This window comes from Taurulus bubalis (genome assembly GCF_910589615.1).
Source record: "Taurulus bubalis genome assembly, chromosome: 13".
NCBI classification, from domain to species: Eukaryota; Metazoa; Chordata; class Actinopteri; order Perciformes; family Cottidae; genus Taurulus; species Taurulus bubalis.
In genome coordinates this window covers 17,524,545-17,548,230 of record NC_136601.1, presented here as the reverse complement: position 1 = coordinate 17,548,230, position 23,686 = coordinate 17,524,545, and positions in this window count along the sequence as shown.

Sequence of the window (23,686 nt, the reverse complement as noted above, 5' to 3'; positions counted from 1 at the left end):
GTTGAAGCATTCATCAAACTGTACGGGTTTAGAGCCGGTGTAATCTGATGTGAAGAGTTTCGATTGGAAGAATTAAACACAGCCAAGCTTTGTTTGTCCTGACCCCTATCACACGCTTTGTCCCCCGCAAGATCCACTACATGCTAATTATGGCCAAGTTGTTTAGCGTGCAGCAGCTCCTTCTTTTGTTTACTAATGAATGCCATGTGTGTTGCTGATGTAGCCTTGATTAGAATGGATTAGGTGACCTCTCCTCTCTTCTCTTCTCTTCTGCTTGCGTCCACCAGGAGAGGCCTGAATGCTCATCCATTCTAGCTATCAGGCAAGTCACACCTTTAAAGTGTGTCACTGCCACATTTAATGGGCTCTGGCTCCTTCATCTGGTACAAACGGCAGCAGTTTTTACCTGCTGAGATGCATCTGTGATCACCAGGTGCCCGTCGGCGTGATCGGAGAGAGAGGTGAAGAGCGGCCAAAGAGCATCGAGGCCCTTTAGAGTGCGCCTCGATGGGCTACCTGAGGGGACTGCGTGACCTCCAGGGGCCTCCAATCCATGCACTATTGTTTGGTTCTGCTAATTAAGAAGCAGTGTTCAGGCTGATTGCTTTCCAGTGTGTAATTACGAAACCGTCTGCTGAGAGTGCTTTCTCCATCCGAGTGCCAGCCTCTCTCCCCACCCGTCGACCACGTAGGAAACGATGCGAGAGCTTGGCGATGCAGAAAGCCAGGGTCATGAACCTCATTTACCAAAAACAGACCCAAGGCTTCTAAACAAAGATGAAGGACAAGGAGAGGCGACAGCTATATGCAAGGCGAGACAGTGCAGCAGACAGGTGCGAGGGCCCTCACATCTCTGGGTGCTTCAAACAGCCCATTTTTATAAAGGAGAAATATGACAGCCACAGTGCTCCCTCTAAAGGAGGCTTTGACTACTGAAACCACCACAGCAGAGAGGAGCAAAAACTCTGGAATAAGGTTTTATCTGCTGCTCTCTGGAGGTTGTTCAAAACTCAGGAGAAACCAAGACGGAGTGACTCAGTCGGTCCCACAATATCTTATCACAGGATGCCAAAGAACAAGCAGACTAGTCGGCCTGACACTTATAATAGTAGCACACACAGTACACTGATGACACATTCAATAGAGACGTTCTCTTTCACATCAAACTGTAAATGTGAACAGAATTATTACAACTATAGCAAACAGCTCATGGCAGAGTTTCATTTCAATAAACTTACCCCCAATATTACCGCACAGTGATAATGGCACAATTGCAGGTGTCAAAAGTGTCAACATGACTCCTCTCCGGCATGCGGGCTGGAAACGCCACGTTCGCTCCGTTTGATCTTCACAACGCCGTTCAGTATTCATGAATCTGCTAAGCGGAGCAGAGTATCTTTTTCCGAGGATGCGTGCCATGAGCTGCTTCTACAATATCGCTGCTTAGAGGGACAAGCCAGCAAAGTCTGCCTTCCAAATGAACAGTGAACAAAGGAATGCTTGATTTCCAGCTCCAGGTTTTAAACCCATGGATGAGACAGAGAAGGGTGGAAGCGCACTTATCAGTCCTCAGGAATAATGAACATAACAAACGATGAAGCTGCAATGAAGAGCAACATATAAGAATAACCATTACGTTACAGGGGAAATTAACAAGGCAGACAAGTTTCTGTTTAATCTTCAAAAGGCCTTATGCTCTAATTTACAGTTTCAAAATCGTAGAACAGCCGTGAACAACTGAACAACTTTTGCGCCATTAACCAAAAAAGAAAGATACATTTTGTTTTCTTCACCACTTGTTTATTTATTTTTTTTGTTTAATTTCTTTTCATTGGAAAGTCCTTGGAGAGAGTTTTGCTGTGATAAAAAACACAGTAAATTGTGTTTTGATAAAATATCCTATGGAGGAATGTTTTCACTGGAGTCACAATGGTTGTAAAAACAGAGGTACGGTTGCAACATCTCTCTCACAGCTGGTGGCTCAAATGTGTACACCTCTGAGATTGCAAACGCTGTGTACCGTTCAAATATAAAATGACAAAGTCACGCATAATAGTTATCCTTCAGCCCTGTTACATTATTGCCCCAGTGGAAAAAATGATAGAGGTCTGACTAAAGAAATTGAGAAAATGATACCTGCTGAATAACATCTTCAAGTCAGAATTGCTGCCCATGAATAAAAGTCTTCAGCACTTTCGGTGAATTGTCGGGACGGAGCGCTCATCTGACGTTTCCCGTACTTGAACGGTGATGTCATCGGCAGCCATCGGCAGCCTCGGTGTGAAAGATCTTGATAATAAGGTGAAGAAAAAGTGGAAAACTTGCAGTGCTGATAGAACATGCGCCGGGACGAGCGACGAGCAGCGCCAGATGCTAAATGAGTCGACATGAGGCCGTTAGAGATATCTCTCACGCGGCAGTGTGCGAGAGCGAGAGGGAAAAAGTGTGATGTCGTCCAAAGGAATTCTCCAAAGGAACTGAACACAACTGTTTGTACTGATATGTGAGCACAATTTTACATGTCTCACAAGTGACAGCCTGCACTAAATGATATTCAAAGAGCCCCAGCTGAACAGTTTTATTTGCTATTTGGGAGTTGAACAGTTTGTCCCCATGTTATGGCCGAGGCGACTGTCTTTACCGTGAGGGAGGCGACCACTTGCGTGACCCATAATTGCAGCAGATGGCCACTCACCGTACATTGTCTCATGCTGGAAATGGATGATGGTGATAATTGACCGAAGCAAGGCCTATATGACAGGTTCACCTCATGATGAATGTGAGAGAAGACAGCAGGTGGACAGCATAGTTTGATACCTCGTTTCTCCCCTTTTATCACAGCATGAGTCCCCAGCACAACATCTTCCCAGTGCTCGAGGGAACGGAAAACACAGAAATCTTTTCTGTCTTTCACCACAGTCTCTTTCTTTCTATCCTCCCTTTGTGTGTGTATGCGTGTGTGAGGACACTCAACAGCACTGTTCCATTTCATCAGGTTTTAGTCCTTGCTATCCATTAAAAAAAAGAGGCTCCAAACAGGATTTTAGCGACCATCGTCTGGGAGACACACTGTGTTGACAGCAGACATTTTTCATGCGAGCTGCTCAAAAGCTCGGGACGCAATCAACAGTGCAACAGGAGAAGAGCAGGCAAATCAGTCCGCTATGAAAACAACAAGAGTAAGAGCATTCACAAATGGAATAAGCAGCTACAATTTCAGGATGTGTTGCAGTATTAATGCGTGCAGCATTGTGTGTCATCTACATTTCGCCAATTACCCTCACTTCAGTCATGCCACAATGCGCCGAGAGCCATCTGTAATTCAAATGAAACATTTTCGACACTATCACCCAAAACATGAAAATCTCACTGTTTCCTCCACAGATTCCCAAGACATGCCTTCAGAGCTCACATGTCAAACGAGATAATTCAGACCTCAATGCTTCAGGAAATCCCCTCTGGCATATGTTAGAGATTATAAAGAAGCAGGAAATGCAAATACCAAGACGACTGCATTGCTGGTAGACAGTAATGCATCTAATGGTCTGGAATTGCCATTCATTGCATGAAAGTGGCTGTGGGATATAAATAATGCCAACCTATAAATCCCAGTGTCCCAGAGCTGACATCTATTGAATGGGATCCATATTGGTCTGCATCAAGCCAACTAACAGTGACAGCACAGCAATCTAGCTGCGACTACTGAGGGAGGTCTTAGCCGGGGCAAAGGAGATTTAAAATGTGATTTGTATTGAATGAAAAGTTTTTAAAAAAGTGACTCACTCTTGAGGGTTGTTCAGGTCTTGCTGAAAACACATTTGCCATCCTCCTTCTGCAGTCAAGTGATTTTGTATTTATTGGTAATATTCCAATAATTGAACAGGAAGAAACCCAGGTAGGTCCATGCACAGACAATGTCAACAAACTTCCACAGGTATAGCTTCAGCTTACAAGCTAAGGTCAAACAGTATTATGTTAACAGTGGTATTGAAGAATAAGGGCCACACCTTTTAGCATATCACAACCCTGTCACACCGCGGTGAGGGTTGTCTTGTCTTGGGTTTTTGTCTCGTAACTTCCTGTTTTATTTTGAAGCCTGACTCTCCTCTCCTTTCAGGTCACTTGCTCTTCCTCATGTGTCACCGGTCTGATTGTCTCCCCTGATCCCTGAGTGCTTCCACCTGCTCCCCATTACCCTCATGTGCTTATAGTCTGCGTCTTCCCTCTGTCCTGTGCCAAAGTGTTTTTCCTTGTCCATGAACCAGAGCCCGCGTCCACAGTCGTAGTTAGATTTTTCCCGAAAGTTTTTGTGCGTAAGTTGTTTTTCTTCCCTCCTTTGGGAGAGTTTTATGTTTGAAGTTTTAGTGAGAAAGTTGTTTTCACAGCCTAATGTTTTTTCACTCGTTGAAGAGGATCTAAGGAAACAATAAAGTGCGCCTGTACGGATATCCCATGCATCTGGGTCCTCCTTTTAGTCCAGGCCTGACAAACCCAATGTATATGTTTTCGTATTAGCCATCTGGCCTGCGTGCATTTTTCCTTTGGTGAATGTTTCTTTGGTGATAACTCTTTGGCAGCTTATTTAGAAAGCCAAGGAGCTGAACATGTGTTTTTGTAGTTAAAAAAACTAGCTAGAAAGCTAATGCACATCAGACCAGTATGCTGCACTAAAAACAAAAACAAAAACATTTTTGTTTGATTTTCAGAAAATGCAAAGACATAATTTATAGAGTGTATGGAGTGGAGAAATATTCAGTGTGAAAGCGAGAGGAAAGGAGGGCAAGGGAGACATGGAGAATGAGAGGAAAGCACATAGAGAAGCCAACTGGTTGCTCCCTGACTTTTTCGGACGTTGTAGCTCCAGCAGCTGTCATTTTTCCATCAGGGGGGAACAAAGTCACCTTGGCCTGTGCGAGGACAGGTGACAGGAGTGGGAGGCTGCGGCGCCGGCCCCTGCTGACGAGGGCCGGTGTTAGTAGAGGTGACAGGAGCAAGGAGCTGCTCACCGGGGGCCCCTGACACGCGCACACACACACACGCACGCACCCACACACGCAGCACCTGCCCCAGGAGATGCCGCGTCAGCACATCTTTCCACAGGAAGTTGGAATGGAAAAGCAGGGAGGGTGAGAAGTTATCCGCTTCCTTCCTCTCCCACTGTTCGGTTTCTTTATTTTGTTATTCCTCTAAACCCCGTGTGAAAGACAGATCGAGGCATAAAATATTGATACGACCGGGTCTGTCTCATATTGCATTTGGCTGTAAGGGTGTCAGTGCCAGAGAGTTTTCATCGATAGCTTTTTCAAAAACACAGGGATAGAGGTCTGGACTTTTGATCTCTTGTAGAGAGTGAAAATCCTCTTATTGTATTACTCATTGTCGTATTAATGTGTGGGCCCAGTATTATTAAAATACTACACCCCAAAAAGATCTGATATCTGCTTTTGCTCTTTGCTCATTTCCTAAATCCTCTCCTCTCTTTTCTCTTTTTCTTCTTCCTCCCAGGTTGGCATCCATCACCATGCAGGAGGCCACCTCTCCTCTGACAGCTTTGTCAATGTAAATTACTGCAGTCTGTCTGAAGTGGTCTCAGCTCAGGGAGAGCAGTACCTGCAGGGCTGCCCATTGCCTGCTCGGGAGGACCCAGAATAACCAAGCTATAAGTCTGCTCTGTTTGGGCTCTTTACATGCACTGATATCTGCTGAGGACTACGTTGTCATTTTATTGATCTTAATCTCCCCTTTTTGCCGTAGCAAACAACTGCGGCGATGCGTTTCGGAGACAAGCAAATAGTTGTTGTCTGGCAGTCTGACCAAAAATTGCAAACTGCAATCCTCTGAGTAAACAAGGTTGTGTGGTGCTTTGATTTTCTTTATTACATGACTGATTGGGATACATATTTCCCTTATGGAACTTGGTTCACACGGTGGTTTCTCCACATAGCGAAATGGCCTATTTCCTGCTTCAAATTAGCTCCCTTTGGGATTTATTTACTAAATTGCAAAGGACGATAATTCATATCTCAGTAATTAGGCATGCAAGAAATACATCACAGAACCCAATACGCCTTGTTATTAAGAAAGAAAAAGCTACGGTTTGATTTTATGTAGATTTAAAAGCCCTCCCTGAGGGTTTTTATTCATTAATTATTTTCAGGGTTTTTTTCCTTGATTTTTTTTTTTTCTCTGTATAGAACACCAGTGGGAGCTGGTCTGCACCCACAATGCAGAGCAAATTAAGAACAAAGATGACTGAGGAAAGGGGTGAATCCATTGTTCCTTTGAAGAAATGCAATGCTCAAGGATTCATTTGTATTAGCGTGTGACAGAAGGAGAGCAGTTATGTGCACATTTTGGGGTGCGCGTTATCCTCCTCGGTGGCTCAATCTCCCCCTCGGTCTGGAGAAGAGACGGCAACCTGCATGCAGAGTCAGGCTACTGCTCTGTCTGGCTGTACAAACACAAGTCACTGCTGAAGCTGTGTATATGTTTATGAATGTGCGTTTGCCTTATTGCACGCCCCTGTGCGCATGTAAACAGTAAAGTGTGTCTCTGACATTTCAGTAATGTGCACCTCCAAACAGATGAAAGCTGAAATGACAAAAAAGATGTCTGCGACAGTTTTCAGAATTACTTTCCTGGTAACCGGGCACATTTTCTGCTTTGAAAGTTATAGCACCATCGATATAAATCTCACTTGGATGGAAAACTTCAGGCAAACATTGTATGAGTACACAAAGTCAGTCTCCCATTCATGGTCAATGAAGCAGCTCCAAACTGTATATCAGCGTGTCATCCCAGATTAGAGTCTCAGTTCTTTGGTTTTCCAGCCAATGCACTGCTCACAACTGCACAGTGGGAGACTTTACACATTACAATTTGTACGTGCTTTCTTAAAAGTCGAAAGTGAATCTCTTCATGCTCGACATGAGCACGCCAAACTGATCAAATGTCAGAAGCGCCACAGGAACAGACATTACGTGTAATCACAGAGAAATAAATACATAAATAAACATAATGCCTGGAACTATTTAATTGAAGAACTGTCTTGAGTTCACGTCGCACATATGATTGCATTTATATTAAATCACGCTTGCAATTTAGAACAGTCGAATGCATACATTGCAACATCTCAAGTGTCCAGTGAGATTGAAATGCAGCTGTTCATACTGTCCATAAATAAGTGATGATGTTGTAGATGTTCCCTGATCACGGCAGAGGAAGGGAAGGAGTCAGGGGCCGGATTGAGAAGACCGACTCTCCTTCAGGCTTGGTAGCACAGCCACCTGTCACTCCTCTTCAGCCCCAGCAAGAAATCATCCAATTTCATCCGCACGCTAGCAGAAGGTCACCGAGATGGTGGTCCATACTTTGAGAGAGCAGAGAGAATCGCTCTTACTTAGAGCTCCGTCTCCCGGGACCCTTGTTCCTCTCAATCACTTCCCAGACTCGAGATGCGCTGAGCCACTTGGCTGAGACTCCGGCCATTACACTTTGCTGCAATCGGATTTTACCGTTAAACTTTTTCCCCAGCCTCTTTGAAGTTAAAGATAACTGTTTTCCTACTATGAGGTGCCAGATCATGTTCGGCATCCGTTTGTCCCAAAACTTTATAGCGGCTAAGATGTGATGCATGCGGACGCCATATGTTTTTGGTCGCACTATTTTTGATACATTCCTTTATGTTTGCAGGAAAGCTTGGACAACTGGTTCTAAACACTAAGCTCCTCACAAATGTAGTTTAAATGTGTGGTGCAGCTAAAGTTGCAATGTCTTGTGACTTGATATTGTAGCTTATTTAGATATGCTGAGAGGGCAAAGGTGGTTGAACATTATAGATAAATACAGTTCAAAACAACTCCCTTCTCCAAATATTTGTAACACCTGTTTAATTTCAACCCTTAAAGGTTTGGACACAACGAATAGACCGACGGATTCGCAGACATTGCTTATGGCGCTAATGTAGCTAAAACAAAACAAATTATATTTTAATTAAGATAATTAAGTAGTATGGCAAAATAGTGGGACTAAAATAATTCCAAATGACAGATCTTTTTTTATCAAAATACTTTGATAACTCTGTTTTGTTCCCCTGTTTCTACACAGTTGTGTCACTTTGCACTAAAATAACCCACCTTCAGTGGGTGGTGATCTGCTGGGGGAATTGATACATTTACTGCACAATACATACTGGGTTTATCTTAAATCCCAATGCTAACATCAGTACATCTATTTTTACTGGTTTCGCAACATTAATTTTTAGAACAGCGTGCCTTTTTAGTTATTTGTACGTGTTGCAGAGAAATGTCTAAAAACCCTGTCAGAAAGTCTTTTCTCCCACAAATAAAAACTAGAAAGATGTTTTTTTATGTTCAAAGAGTTATTTTCGCAGCACCGGTGTCACTTAAATCCTCCTGTCTGACTCTAACTCTGACAAAACAGCTTTGTGAGAACAGCTTGCCTTACAATGCATGGCTTAATTTGCCTGCGTGGAATCCCTGGTCTCTGTTGGTCCATTGACTGGAGCCACAAATCAGAGCTCGCGTCCCAGCGCCTTCATGAGCGCACCAGTGGGTCCTCTTCGGAGTGACACACAGCATGAGGCGGGCTAATAAATAAATGAATGAAGTCCGCGCAGCACGCTGAATTTTAAGAAGTCATCATTGTTGTAGATAAGCAGAACGAGGCGATTGTGAGTTGTGGGGAAAAGTCTGGCCTGAAACGTGTTGCTTTGGGCTTTGATCGCGTCTGACAGCAGAGGAGAGACGCAGAAGACAGGCAAGGCCGCCCGTGATCAAAGTCAACACCAACATACCCCTGCTTTCAATATTTCATAGAGCATCACCGGATTACTAAAACATGTCATCATAAAATATTGGACTTTTTATGATTGATATTTGTTTGAATAGAAAACACACAGCTGTGCGTTATGTGCTTCTGACTCTTTGAAATCACATCTATACAAAATGGATTTCTTTTTTTCAGCACTCAAAAAGACGGTGATGAGAAATCAGGTTTGCTCTCACTCCGAAGTGATGCAATGAACTCCATGATCAGTGCTTTACAGCAGCGAGAGCACTCCACCTCAGTGTTTTATTTATCGCTGCTGTTTCACCTGCCAGACAAAGCAGCAGTGACAGATGCACATAACAAAATGCTGAATGCCTGATTCAGAGGGAGTCTGACACAATCACACCAGGGCAGAAAGACAAGACGGCTCTTCCCTTTGGAAGCTTTTTGAGATGCATTGTCAGAGCTTTACGCAACTCCAACACCTGCAATATCCCAAACTTGATATGAAAGAAAGCAAAATGAAATCAAAACTGTGACAACATACAGAACAAAATAGATGCTGAGAATCTTGAAATCTCTCAACAGCTAGTGGGCAGATTGACATGATTCTTTGTACAAACGTTCACGTTCCCCAGACCCTAATGACCTTGGTGATCCCATGGCTCTTCCTAACACTACCATGATGTTGAATATCTCTGTAGCTATGGGATGAATAGCCAGAACATTAGGAACAGACCTGCATGTTCCCCTCCAGATGAATTGTAATAACCTCATCTAACTCCATTATCATGTCAAAAACTTAATTTGTCAAATTCGTTGGTTTGTCATTCACACTATTCATTTATCAGACTTAGCTGAACTTTGTATTTAGTGCTAATTAGTGAACACTAGCATGATAACATAGTAAGATAAGATGCAATGGTGATCCTGGTAAACTCTCATGAACTGAAAACACACTGTGGCAGCAACCTGTCAATCACAAGGTAGCCACACCCTAAAATATACATTGCCTTATTTTACTGTAATTGGGATCATAATTTATTCAATGAACATCATGTTGTATTGCAGAAGCTTAATAAGACGTAATAAAATGAGACGACCGCCATAAAGACAATTATAAAGTGCATAAAAATACAACTCACCACTACGCCGAACTAGTGGGAGCCCTGAGCTTGTTTCTCTGCTACAAGCCAGTCCCAGCTCGGGGTGACGGGAGACAAAATTGTTTGTCCAGTCTACTCTGTTACTTAGTTTTGGTCGCTGTCACTGCAGTAAACCCGCTTCACAAAGATAGGATGTTGGAAATGGAAGCAGGGTTTTCAGAGCTTTTTTGGCGATCTCAGGATATTGATATTAATCCAGAACACCGGCAAAGTTGAAACGTACTTTGAAGATTCATTTTTGGGCATCTTGACGTGTGTGAAGAGGCTTAGACGCACAGACGGATGTATCGGTCATTTTTCAAAATAAATCATCTTTCTGACCATGATAATCAATCAAGTGCAATCCGGTGCTAACCGGTACCAAGGGGCCGGTACCAGGCCGCGGCCCTGTGATTGGGGACTGCTGGTTTAAGGCACTACCGCATTGGCTTTACTTTTTTAGAGCTTCCTGGTTATTGTACAATGGAAAGTCTTGCCATTACAAAGCTCCGAAATAATATAGTAGACGAGACCTCGAAGGTAGCTGCAGCAGTGGATTTGTTGCCCTCCAAGTAATCACATTCTTGTTGTCATTTGTGGTTGTGGACCCTATCACTGTACATCAGAGTCTACAGCTATTTGTACGACTACACATTGAGACACATTGATGCAGTTACCCACAAACATACGACAGCATTGATATTATGTTTTGAAACCAACAGTGTACTTAAACTCTCAGCTAATTTCATGGTAGGCTGTACTATTGCACATCTCATTTTCTAAATAGAAAATGAAAAAAAGAAAACATCTGTTGCCAAGTATATTTCCTCCCCTCAGTCAATCTGTGCACCTGTTTCGCTCCGTGTACAAAGGCTGTGGTGCATTTAATAACTAATACTTGTATTGTTCACATTTCACCTGGCCTGGCAGACTCGAAGTTGGATTAGTTTTACACTACAACATTTTACACTATAACATGACAGAGGTGCATGCATTGCAAAATGCTTGTGTTATTTTCTGCGGTTTGTATTTTCTGCCTCATACTGCAATTTATCGTAACTCATGCCAAATGTAGTGCTGGATTTTGACCTCTGAAGGTGTCAGTGAACACAGTGAGATTGCAAATACCACCGCATCTAATTAACTTGAGTTTCTGCCAGCATGAATATCACTTCTCCGTAGAATGAGATGTCTTGTTTCATTGCAAGTCAGAAGAATATTTGTTTGTTTTTTGACGTCTACGCAAAGCGGATGCACAATGATGTTCCACTAAATTAGAAGTAGATGATAAGCAAACAAAACATTTCTGCAGCCCATGTAATACCACTGGGCACTAGTTGTCAAAAGTTCCTCTAATTAACACCAAAACAAAAGGTCATATTTTTTTTTCAAAGACCAACAGTTGCAATCATTTACTAATGGTTTATTTATATTCATATAACTATTTCCCTAAATTAACATCCTTCTCCTTAACCAACTGAGTTCTGAATGTGCAACTCTGAAAACAAGGCGGTGCAAGCTAATTTTACAGGATCTACACCCTGTAATAGATTCAAATGTAATAAACGTTTGAATGTTTTAGATGGACAAATAAGTAGTTTTATAGGTTTTAAATGCCAATCTGAAACTTGATTCACAATGTAATTTATTAAACAAAAACACACCAACAGCGTTTTAAGTGGATTCTGACTTACTAAATTATCCTCCACATCTGTAGAGAACAGCAATAAGCCATAACTAGCCGTGGCCATAAAAGACAATGGTGCGCCGTTGTCATAATAACCACTCACATTGTCAACTCGTTCTTATACCTTCCATCCTGATTTACAGAGTCACGATGATGCTCACCAAAGGTCAGCGGAGGAACATGGCGGAGTCCACGTCGGCAGTTTGTCACATGTAGCCGCTGTAATCTGCCCATTGTCTTAATGACACTGTCAGCGGCCCCTAATGACCCGGCTCAGACGTCGCCTGCTGCACTGTATTAATTTGAGCAGGCTTCCCACACTGGGAAGGTTATTTTTTATTGTGTCTGTCAGAGTCTGATAAACCCCAGCACATCATCCATCCTTCTGAGAGAGCGAGGGGGAGGATGGAGAGACAGCAGCGTCTTACAATTCTCCTGTTTTCTTCTTCCTCTTCGTCTCTGTACCCTGTATTTTTTCTCTTTGTCTTCATTCCGTATTTCTCTCCTTGCCTGTCATCAGCGTACCTCCCTTTTCACCCACCGCCCACAAACACCCATAGTGTTTTCTTTTTTCTCCCCTTTTTCTCTGCTCCACATGGAGGCCCTAATATTTTCCCGCGGGGCGCCCACTTCTCTCAAGCGGTGATGAATGGCTCTGGCTCCCGTATCGATTTCCAAACTGAAACAATTTAGGGACAAAACAAGTAGCAGTTTATCATATTGATTTTCTTATGAATTCAGTTTCTCCCTTTAAGGTGACACTGTGCATCTGAATGCATACATGAGTGAAAGCACAGATGAATGAATGCTTAACACTTCCCAGCTGAGCAGTGACTGAGATTCAAGGCCAGTTTCACGTACGGCCGCATGACTGAGCTTTCTCAGAGTGCTTTTTGAGGTAGTCGCTGTGTGTAGTGGGAATACGTATGAAAACAGTTGGCCAAATCAGCAGCGAAGCCTCCTGTGAAGATATACATTGTTGACTGAAGTGTTGTTATTGTTCATGACGGAGGAGTTGGTATGTGTTGTTGTATTTTATTCACCTCCAACCAACAGTGGAAGTCATGCATCAACACTTCACACCGAGCATGCTCACTGCACCGTGGTGCACATCAAAGGATCTGTATTTACTCCATTCAATAAGGTGGAATCAGGTGTGCAGTCCATATTAAGTTTCATAAGGTGACCAGGAAGATCATCGCGGGCTCATCGGCAATCCCATTACACACACTAACTTTCCCTGTTCCTTCTGATGGAGTCAAGTGTCAAGATCGTCTTTTAATACCAGATTGGATTTGATTACAATCTGCTGACGCTGCAGCCTGCGACACACCTGAAAAAGCATGCAGCTCTGCCCTGAATGCATTAGTGCTGACAGCGGAGTCACAGGCGGGCGGACGTGCCCTTGGCCACGGTGATCTTCGCCTCGCAGTGGCGGTGACCAGCAGCGACAGCAGCGACAGCACCGCAGAGTGCGCAAATTGGGAATGGGAATGAAAAGGCCCATTAGAAAACTTAGAGCAAACAAAACAACAAGAGCGGAGAAGCAGCGGATGACAGCTCGGTACTGCAAGCACATTATCTGCTTAACCTTATGTCCTTTCCTCATGCTGGTTCTTTTGCTCCAGCTGGTTGAATTAGCTTGACTCCTAGGATGCCCGAAATTAAATTGCTTTTACATGAAACATCTCCAGGATGGCGACAACAGCAGGGAGCACGTGCATTCAGATAGCTTTGGAAAATCATTTTTTTAAAGAAATAATGCGAATGGAAAAATACATTATTGCCCCTATGATAGAAATCACTGTGAAATCAATATCAAGGAAATGAGAATAGGGGATTGCTAAAGTAACTCTAATTGTGGTATGTATTTTCAAATCGACAATGCATTTATACAATGATTAATATATTGTATAATGTGATGAACTAAATTATTAAATATATAACGTGATATTTAAAGGCTAGAAATGATCAAATCAATGCAAGCTATTATACTTTCTTTGTTTTGTTTTTCCATTTTACCTACAACAAATGAGAAACTGACTTTCCGCACCAAAAGGATGTTTGTTTGACCTTTAAAACACACACAAATCTCATGCAGGCGTAATGGCAGTAATAATCCTTTGCCAGAAGGCAGCACTCTTAATAATCCATCCACTGCTGTTATCAATAGGAGCATCATTTTCTCAGTGTACCAAAAGTTCAGCAGTGAGTGATGGCAAAATAATGGAGCTACTGCACTTCATTTTAGCTCTTCATCATAATAGACAGAAACACATTACTATGAGAGGGAGGAAGTAGATTCTCACTGCACTGACTAATATTTAGTATAACAACAGACTGCTCATAAGATGTGGTCGTATAGTCACCGTGATGTCAAGCACTGGTTTGTGGCCTTGAGTTGGTTTGAAGCCTTGAGTTCGTCATTATGTCCGGGCCTTGACATTTCAGTTTTTGGGCATGGCCATCTTGTTTTTTGCGACCGACCGGCAGTGACATGAGAGGTTAGAGCTTTTTTAGACAGCCAAAATATTATAATTCACTTTCATGAACTGACAACACACGGTGTCTATTTTACTCTAAATGGGACCACACTATATTAAATGAACATCATGTTTTATTAAAGAAGACTTGAAACAAGTGATTGAGGCCATAAACTCATGTTTACAATGTTTACTGAGGCAATACATCGAGTGAGAAGCAGGGTCATGTTCCTGTAGACTATACAATACGACTTCTTTTTGCAACCAGTGGAGTCGTCCCCTGCTGAATATGCAAGTTTAAAGCACTTACATATTGGCTGTTTTTCAGCCTGTTGCAACAGACATCGACTCTTTTGATGGAAGGCTGGAGGGTTTTGATGTTTGTCAGTTATAGATAATTAAGGTCCCCTGAGAATGATTCCTGATATGTTGGTGGCCTCTAACGTTTCGTCTAGTGCCACAATAAAGTCATAACGTAGCCTTGACTAACCTGTTGGTCTACGATTAACTCAATCTAACAATTGAATTTCCATGAAATGTCCTTTATAGACATGATCTTCAGATGATGAATACTTTGATCACCTCTAGTGTCGCTATTATTTAAAACCAACTTTAAGACAATACATAACACTAACTTATAACTCGAAAAGGACAAATTGCCATGAAATACACATTTATGCTCTGCAGAGGAATAACCTTGAGTTACAAACTTCAGATCACATTGTCAATTTTGTTAGTAGCCTATCAGCTGGTTGGATCCCATTCAATCTACTGTGGGTGTTCATAGTATCCAGAGGTTGGACATGGGCTGATATTAAAATGTCACGATTGCCCTGGCTAAAATAATTGCGATTCACAATATATATCCTGATAATCATTTAATAGCACTAAAACATGCTGTAATCACTTTACCTTACGTTTTGTTAAAAAAAAGAAGTAATTTATTGCATCACAGATGGGCACATCTTTTCATCATTCATTCATAATTGTATCACGATCTGCATTAAAATCATATCCCATCTCATCCCCACCTGTGACCGTTCCAATGACATTGTGTCTATCCAAAAATGGACACTGTTAAACCCAATACCAGTAGGACTATTGTTGCTGACAATATTTCATTTGTTTCAACAAACACATTCATATTGTGGCATTTCAAAGAGGATAATATACTTTTAGTCTCGTTATTAGACGTCCAATAACAGAGGAAATAAAACGATGAAAAGCTCAGTTCGCCCTCCATTACAGTAGCGTTGTTCAGTTGAGACAATGATTTTGAGACATGTGACAGATCTGTCAGTTGCATTGTTATTGCTGCAACAGGGGTTTCGTTGCTGTTGAAGAAAGCAATTTACGACTATTTGTTTTATTGTGCACCATCAGCACTAAATCAACCATATAGACACAGAGCGAAGCATCGTTTCCTCAGAAGGTCTGCATACCTTGCGGTCCATTTAGTACGTCATGCTAGCCTCACATACAGTATGTCATAGTTAGAGCTGTGTCCTATGAGGACCATGTGGTCCTTTTGCAGTGTTAGACATTGTCAATCTGTAATGCTCACTGCTCTCCGGTAGTTTATTAGTGATGTCATTTATTTTTCCTCTGACCTCTTCTCCCTCAACATGCCATCAGCATCATATACATATAGTTCTACCGCCATATATTTCCCAGAATGCTTTTTGTCAACACTCAGGTGAAGAGGTTGTCTTCAATAGTGTATGTGCAGCTGAGAGAGAAATATAAAATGCTTAGAATATAAAGGTAATTTGTTCTCTTGAGAAAAGTGTGCGTATAAAGCTATGATGCTCTGGCCTGATGTACAAATGGTGAAATGTCATATATGGACAACAATCATCGAGGTTGAGTTCAAGCAAAAAGGGAACCATCACAAGTCATATAATGGAGTGTTCGGTGATGGAGGTTGATGGGCTGCGTGGTCAGGCCAGGGTGACCTTTAGAGAAGTGCCTACAGCTGTGCCCACAGGCTGTTGTCAGGCTACTGTTGGCCCAGACTGACCTCTGAGCGCTCTGCGGCACCCTCCCACACCAATATCTCCAGGCAGTCACACCTCAACGAGCCACAGACCCGACTAGATATTACTGTTGCCAAGAGATCGAACCGCACAGCATGCTTGAGGCATGCGAGAGAAGTAAAAGGGAAAAGCCAGTGCTCTTATAGGTGCACTCTAAACGGTGAATGGTGCTTTTTGTACAGGAGCTCAATTAAGTGCTTGTTTCCAGGTAAAAGGAACTTACTTTAGTCGCCAATTGACATTGAGGCTGTCTGTCATCTGCGTCACTAGCGCTGTATTTTAGATCGCTGCTTACAAATGGAAAAAGCCGTGAGTGACAGATAGTGGGAGGACGTACTGTTTTAGCTGCAATTATGAGCATACCACCAAAGTGAAAATGTTGCAAACCAATTTTGGGTGCAAAAGCACACAATAAAATCTCCAAATGAAATTACGGCTGCTTGATTGATTGATTGATCAAAGACGGCTACACTTGGCGAACAGATGAAGAACCAGCATGCAAATCAGAACAGAGAGGCTCCCGACTGCTTGCAGAGCTCAATTGCTTTGGTGGGTGTGTTGAAATGTGGTGTGGCCCTCCTGCCTGCCTGAAAACACACAACATTCAATGCACAACAGGTTTGTTACTGGTTTGACAAGCTTGTCTTTGATCAATCCGTCGTATTTAATTAATCCATTTGACTCTGCTCTTTTCTCTGTTTTTGGGTTGACTGAGATAACGCTAACTTGTAAAAGCGACCACAGAGCTTTATATAAAAATAAATAAGAGATGATAGGGCAGCCATCGAGGGGGAAAAAGCATGTGCTGTATGTCTTCATGAGCATAAAGAAGACACAGTACAGTTTGTGTCTGGTGCAGCCTGCTGGTGTTGTATAATGATCTCAGGCTAAGCTCTGTTGTCTAACTAGCTGCTTCACTGGTCTACTTAATGTCAGTCCACCGACCAGTTGGAATCGATCTGGAGTCCGATATAACCCAGCTGTAAACAATTCTGCCCACAGAAAAGCTTTCTGTTTTTCTTTTCTTGTTTTTTCCCTCACTTCTCTAGTCACAGTCTGCAACACTCTTCTGGGTTTAAAAACTACCCACAAACTTCCAGAAGCACACTGGTAGTGGAGGTTGAAACGATTGAAATACATTTGTACTTTTATTGATTTGATCAATTCCCTCAGGACCCCATCTTAAAACATATTTTCATGAAACGGCAATGTGAGAAAGTCATAATGCAGACATTGTAACACACAAAACTTAGAACAAATATAGTTTACCTGATATTTTTTTGTAACTGGTCTACACTAGAAGATGATATTGTAATTACCAGCCTTGTGCACATGAGTTTCATTTCCAGTCCTCTAGAACCTTTTGATGAACCAAATTGGGAAAATAAATTATAATCCAACCAAACAGACACCTCGGGGGACATTTGAAGCTACAATTATAACAAACTAAACGTGCAGCAGAAATGATGCATTTAAATGTTTCTGTTTAACAGTTTGCAATTTACAAGCACACTCCAACAACCCCAGAAAGCACAAAGTGGAGATTCACTTTTCATTTACCACTCAACACATTTTTTTCATCCATCAATGTATTCTAGGTAGTTAAAGTTCAGCAGTATCTTCTAAGTTTAGGATACAGTATGTGAGACAGAGATGGATGCCCCATGTTGCATAGCTTGAACCCTTATGTGTCAGCCACTGTTCAGACCCCCTTCTCCCTGCAGGCAGCACATACATCCTGCTGGCCTCTGTGGCCGTGGGTCTGAGGCGCAGCACTGAGCTTTAAACCGAAACAATAGATTATTGTCACCTCGGCCATGTTAGGGCTAACGGTGAAGAAAGCCTTCTGAAAAGGACAATAGGGTATGAATTGATTTATGAGGGTTCAGGGGGCCATAATGTGCAGTAGTAACAAGGAATCAATGGGCTAGAAAAATGCTAACAGCAGCCATTTATGTCATAAGCCTTTGTCTCATCCAGAATTTAATTAATTTCACTCCTTTTTGGGAGCGGGCGGAGTGGTGATAGAGAGGTGCATCAGTCTCCTCGAACGCTGCTGCTTCATGTCAGTTTATAAACCAGCTCAAGCTGGCCCTCATGAAAAGTAAATATGATCGATGTAATGGCGTTCTTTTGAAAATAGCTCATCCCGTGTAGGGACTGAATAGATGTGTTCTTCTTTTTAACAGAGAAGACAAAGTATAAAGGTGAGAAGGACTTCTGTTCCAGTTGTTAACATGAGCCGAGGGACTAAGCTGGAAAATCTTCCACCAGATGCTACCGCATGCTAATTTATAGGTACTTCACCGGAAATTATCTTTCACATTACCTGCCTTCTTTTATTTTTTAATGTAGGTCACTTATGAATGTGTCAATATGGTGAGCCTCCTTTAATGTTTTATCAGATACTGGAGGAATAAAAAAGCATTTTAACCAAAATGGGATATGAAACAGTTTGTCTCTGACAACGCAGCTTCTAGCCAGGATTCAAAACTATAATACACATATTACATTTTTAAAACAATGATTTGCTTCCACTTAATAACAAAAGCAGTGAATATGGGCATTCCTGTCATGATCACATTATAGAATTAATTTAGGTGCCATTCCTCGAGCATTTCCATGAGGCATAAACTTTGTCAGCAGATCATATGTTTTACCCAAAAGCCAAGGAAGACTATAAATAAAACAATGTATACAAATCTGCATAAATTCCATCATCACAGCATTGGTGCTGTGTCTTTGAAATGACTATTTGTTGTGATGTCAGTGTTAAAAATGTAGTGAGTGCACCAACCTGCCTCTAAATTGTAAGATGATGCAATATGGTATATGGGAACAAACGGAAACAAACTGTAAGACTGTAATGCCTTGCAGCTGAAATTGATGATATATTCTAATTAACCATGCCACTTTTTTTTGGCATGTCTTTAGCGTGATTAGCATGTGGGCTATGTGAGAGCTACCGCTACATTAGGGCTAAATAAAACTCCATCCTCATGCTCAACACAAAACTGTGGCAGATGTATTGGCTTTCCGTCTGGAAGCGTTAGAGTGAGGATGATGTGTTGTGCATTAGATGATGTGCTGTATATCGAATTAGTCGCTGAGCTGTCTGTGAATATTATGTTCAAACACATTATGGTTCCGCCGCTGGGAAGCGGTGTGATGTTGTGACTTTGTTCACCGTTTCATGACCAGTTAAAGGGGGGAATGGGATTCAAAGGGTTCGGAGCGGGCTCGGCTGTAAGTGTTAGTGGCGTAACAGTTAACGACTTGTGAGTTGAGCCCGCTGTCATGGCGACTTCCTGTCTGGGTATCTATCACTCCTCTGCTCCAGCATTCATCCAGATACATAGCTCAGATACATAGCTCTCCAGATACATAGACTCTTTTCACAGATAACCTTCACACAGTTATTTAGCCTCATCGCTCTGCTCTTCGGCTCGCTACCGTTGAGAATCAAAGTGCCGATAAAGTCAAATTACAGTGCATGAGATGTGCTTACTGCCTGAAACCGTCTGCAGGCCGATGGTCTGCATGAGAAATTGCAGCTGTGTCCCAATTCAACATTACTGTAGTCATTTAAAGCAGGTTTTGGATTGTGTAGTCGTCCACACTGGTAAAGCAAAATAATGAAAGGGTTTTCGATTGTGCTGTTGGTGTAAACTATTGTGCCAACGTACAATGGCAGAAGGAAATGGAGCAGCTACTGAAAGCTGCAAAACAGGAAACATATTATGGATGGTGGTGAGACAGCTAAAGCAAGAAACCCCCAAAAGGGCTAATATACTCAATATACTCAAAGTCCCAGATTGATTTATTATTCATGGTTTGTAAATCTCAAACAGGAAGTAGATACATTGATGTCCTGTACACCAACTACAAGACAAGTGCACCATGGAAAGTATAAGGCATACTGAATACAATTACTTTGCAGTAAGGAATTGGGATTAGTGCTGGTTATTGTTAGAATAATGCAATACCTTGAATTTGATATCAGTACCATAATTATATATTTTTCCCATTATTGGTGTATCGGATACTTTCTACTACATGTATACTTGTTCATGATGTTAACACATTGTTTTTCTTGAAATGACACGTCAGCGTGTCGTTCACCACAGAGCCTGTTTGTATACGGCACCGACATTGTTATCATCATTTCATCTGATTGTCCTCTGCTCCGCTCCATGTGTGTATGTGTGTGTGTGTGTGTGCATGCGTGTGTGTGTGTGTTTAGAGGTTTCACCGCACTCGTGAAACACGAGGGCAGAGGATATGAATGTGTAAATATGATATTTTAGCAGTAACGCACAAATATAGGGACACACTGGCCATACTTGAGATCGCATGTTGAAATGGCTCCTATGTTGGCTGCAGGTAAATGCATGTCTTGTTTTCTCCGCTTCTCAGTCAATTACAATTAAGCACGAAAATTTGGCACCGTCTTTGTCAAAGTTGATCAAAAATAGGTCAGACCTTCATAATTCCGATACTAAGCCCTAATTAGGATACATCCTTTTTGTGTGTGTGAATTTGGTGAATTTACTCTTTAAATGTAACTCAGAACTCCACCCTCAGCACACCAGATTACTTAAAACAGAAGACAGCTCCCTCCTGCAATGCCAATTCAATGCTCAGGTATACGGATGCAGGCAGGTTAAAGAAATATTTCCAAACACTACAAGAGAAAGAGCTACAGGATAATGTAAAGTAAGTCTCATGTATTTTTCTTGTTTGTTTGTTTTGGCAGTGGTACCACAAATCCGATGCCTCAGGTATTCTGGATTATTACCAGTAAACTTGAATCGTTTTGGATGATCACAGCCGTGTAACTGCACAAGGTCAAAAACAATTGAATCCACAGAAGATACCCCCAAACAGTGAAGCCAAGAAAACTGATAGTCCGACATCAAATGAATTCTCCAATACTGCTTTCTCTCCCATCCCCACGTCCATGTAACAACTACAGATGCTTTTCTATTCATTACGGTCTTCTGGCTCGTCCTCTATGATTTACTCTAATGATTCATTATTAGCTGCTATGTGACACATTTCAAGGATAAGACTTTCACACATTTTGCTGTTAAGGCCGTCAAGACCCGGCTTCAAAAGCCATTACTGTTGCTCCACCATGTTGAAGAAAATGTGTGAGTATGAATACATTTATGGTTTGATTTCCAAATTCTTTACACAGTAATTAGAATGCATGAGGTATACTTGTTGAACTGAATTGAAAGCCAATGGTTATTTTTAAGCACACAGATAGTAAAAACTTGTTAATGTTTGTATTTGATATTCCTATATGTATGTGTTTCTCATATACAATAAAGGCCTCGTGAGAACAACAACCCATTGGACAACCCATACTGATACTTTCACACATCCATCTTTTTTTACATTGCAGCACACTCAGTTTCCATGGAAATACGTTGTGTTATATATGTATTTGAATGATACGAGGAGGCATGCAGACAGCATCTTTAATGGGAAATCAGACCCTGAATATAAGAGTTCACTTTTGGGATATATGCAACAAAATCAACAAGAAATGGTGAATTGGGTGGCTGTTCCAGCATTAAAGATTAAAGGAGAGAGATTTTTGTCACGTTCAATTTCCATCTATGAATAACTCATGGAGGCCAATAAATGTGTCATTATTTTGCATTTCAACTCTTATGAGGTATCTTTATTTTGGATAAGCCTGCATCACTCATATCTCCCCATGTGTTATGAATATGATCACCGCTTGCCACTTTGTCAGTGCCAGGGTTTAAAAATAAGTATTTGGCACCACATTTAAAAATTGATGTACAACACTTTGGAACTGTAAACACAGAGTCAATGGTACCAGATAGTAAGAAATATATCATGTGACCTTAATAGGGATGCAACAATACCGATCCCAAATTCCGGTATCGGGTCCTAAACTGTGCTCATGGACTGCAACGATTAACAAATGTAAGATTAGCGAGTGTCTGGTCGAGAGAGAGAGCAGTGCTCTGTGTGTGTACAGTTTATCTGTCTGGGAATAAATGCTACAACATTGAATTCAATTCAATTTTTGACCAGCTCCCTGCTGGTTAAAAGTGAAGGCCATTAAGTTAGCTACAGCTTAGGCACACTTAAGGTGGGCTGACCTTTAAGGTGGGATGGCCTTTACGGTGGGATGACCTTTACAGTGGACAAGCTAATCTTCAGTCTGTCCTCTGAGTTTTTCACAGTATTTTTTTTATATATATTGTTTTTTTAACAGTTGATTATTAACCTACTGCAAAGAACACATGTTAAAATGGCAGCAACAGCCTTATGTTCTCAAAGTCATTGTTAGAACCGTAATTGTTTTATTAAGCACTCATATCGATACTCGGCAAGTACTAAAATGTAAGTACTGTGGTATGGGTGCATCCTTAAACCTTAAACCCAGATTTTTTATTTTAGCGATTGCTTTATAAAAAAATATTTCTTAATATGAGGAAACTGGTGGCAGGTGACACACATCTTTGCCTGCCACAGCCAACGTTTACCTTGTATTTGGCAGGTGCTAATTTCACTCCCTGGTCAGCAGCCAGCTGAGGTGACGGATGATGTGGCAGCTGTACTTTTTGAAAAATTATATGAGCAGTTAAAAAAGGTAAAATACAAACAATAACATACATTTTACTCACTTTTATCAAGATGCCCGTCAATGTGAATCAGGCATGAATTGTAGAAAATGATTCCCTCAAGAGTGCAATAAACTAGGATGAATGCAGAGGTACCATGAAGCATCTGACACTTAACCGAGCGACCTGAACTGAATATATTGAGTGCTCGCTGTCTGATAGCTGGTGTGTCCGCGTGTCTATCCAGGTTATATGAGCATTGATTGTTTGTGTGAACTGATGTGCACCACCTGGCCTCAGTGTCGCCGGAAGCATTGCACCCTCCCGGCAGTTTCTAGATATTAGTGAAAGAATGTCTGTGGCACCATGACACTCCAGTATAACTACTGTATTGGGAGACCTTTATTGTACTGGCCAACAAAATGATAGCTGTAGTTTAACGAGGCAAATGGCTGGACGGGACCCATGATACAATAACATTGACTAATTAAATTAGTTTGCTAATTTAAATGAGTTTTAAACTGTAATCTGTCCTGAGTTTTGGACACCATTTTAGTTACCTGCCACATGACTGACACATCGCTTTCAGAACCAGAATCAAATACTAATTGTTGTCAGTGATGGAGTGGAAGAACCACAGCACAAGCTAGCGGTGATGGATGAAAAAGTCCTGCTTAAAATAGCAAACTGAGAGCACAGGGTGAATCAAAATGAATGGAAAGCAATAGAAAATGCACTAGAAAATGCACGAGTGCAGAGCTTCTAACCAGCGAGGATTTGTTGTGGCGGAGAAGCAGAGCGTGTGCCCTGACTTCCCCGTTATCTCCCCCGCGGTCAACCTTCTCGGGGAAATCCCAGTAGGCTGCCTCAATCCAAAACATGTGTAGGTAAACAACACAACCAAGACGAGACTGAGATGAGCCCCAATCCAAGGCTC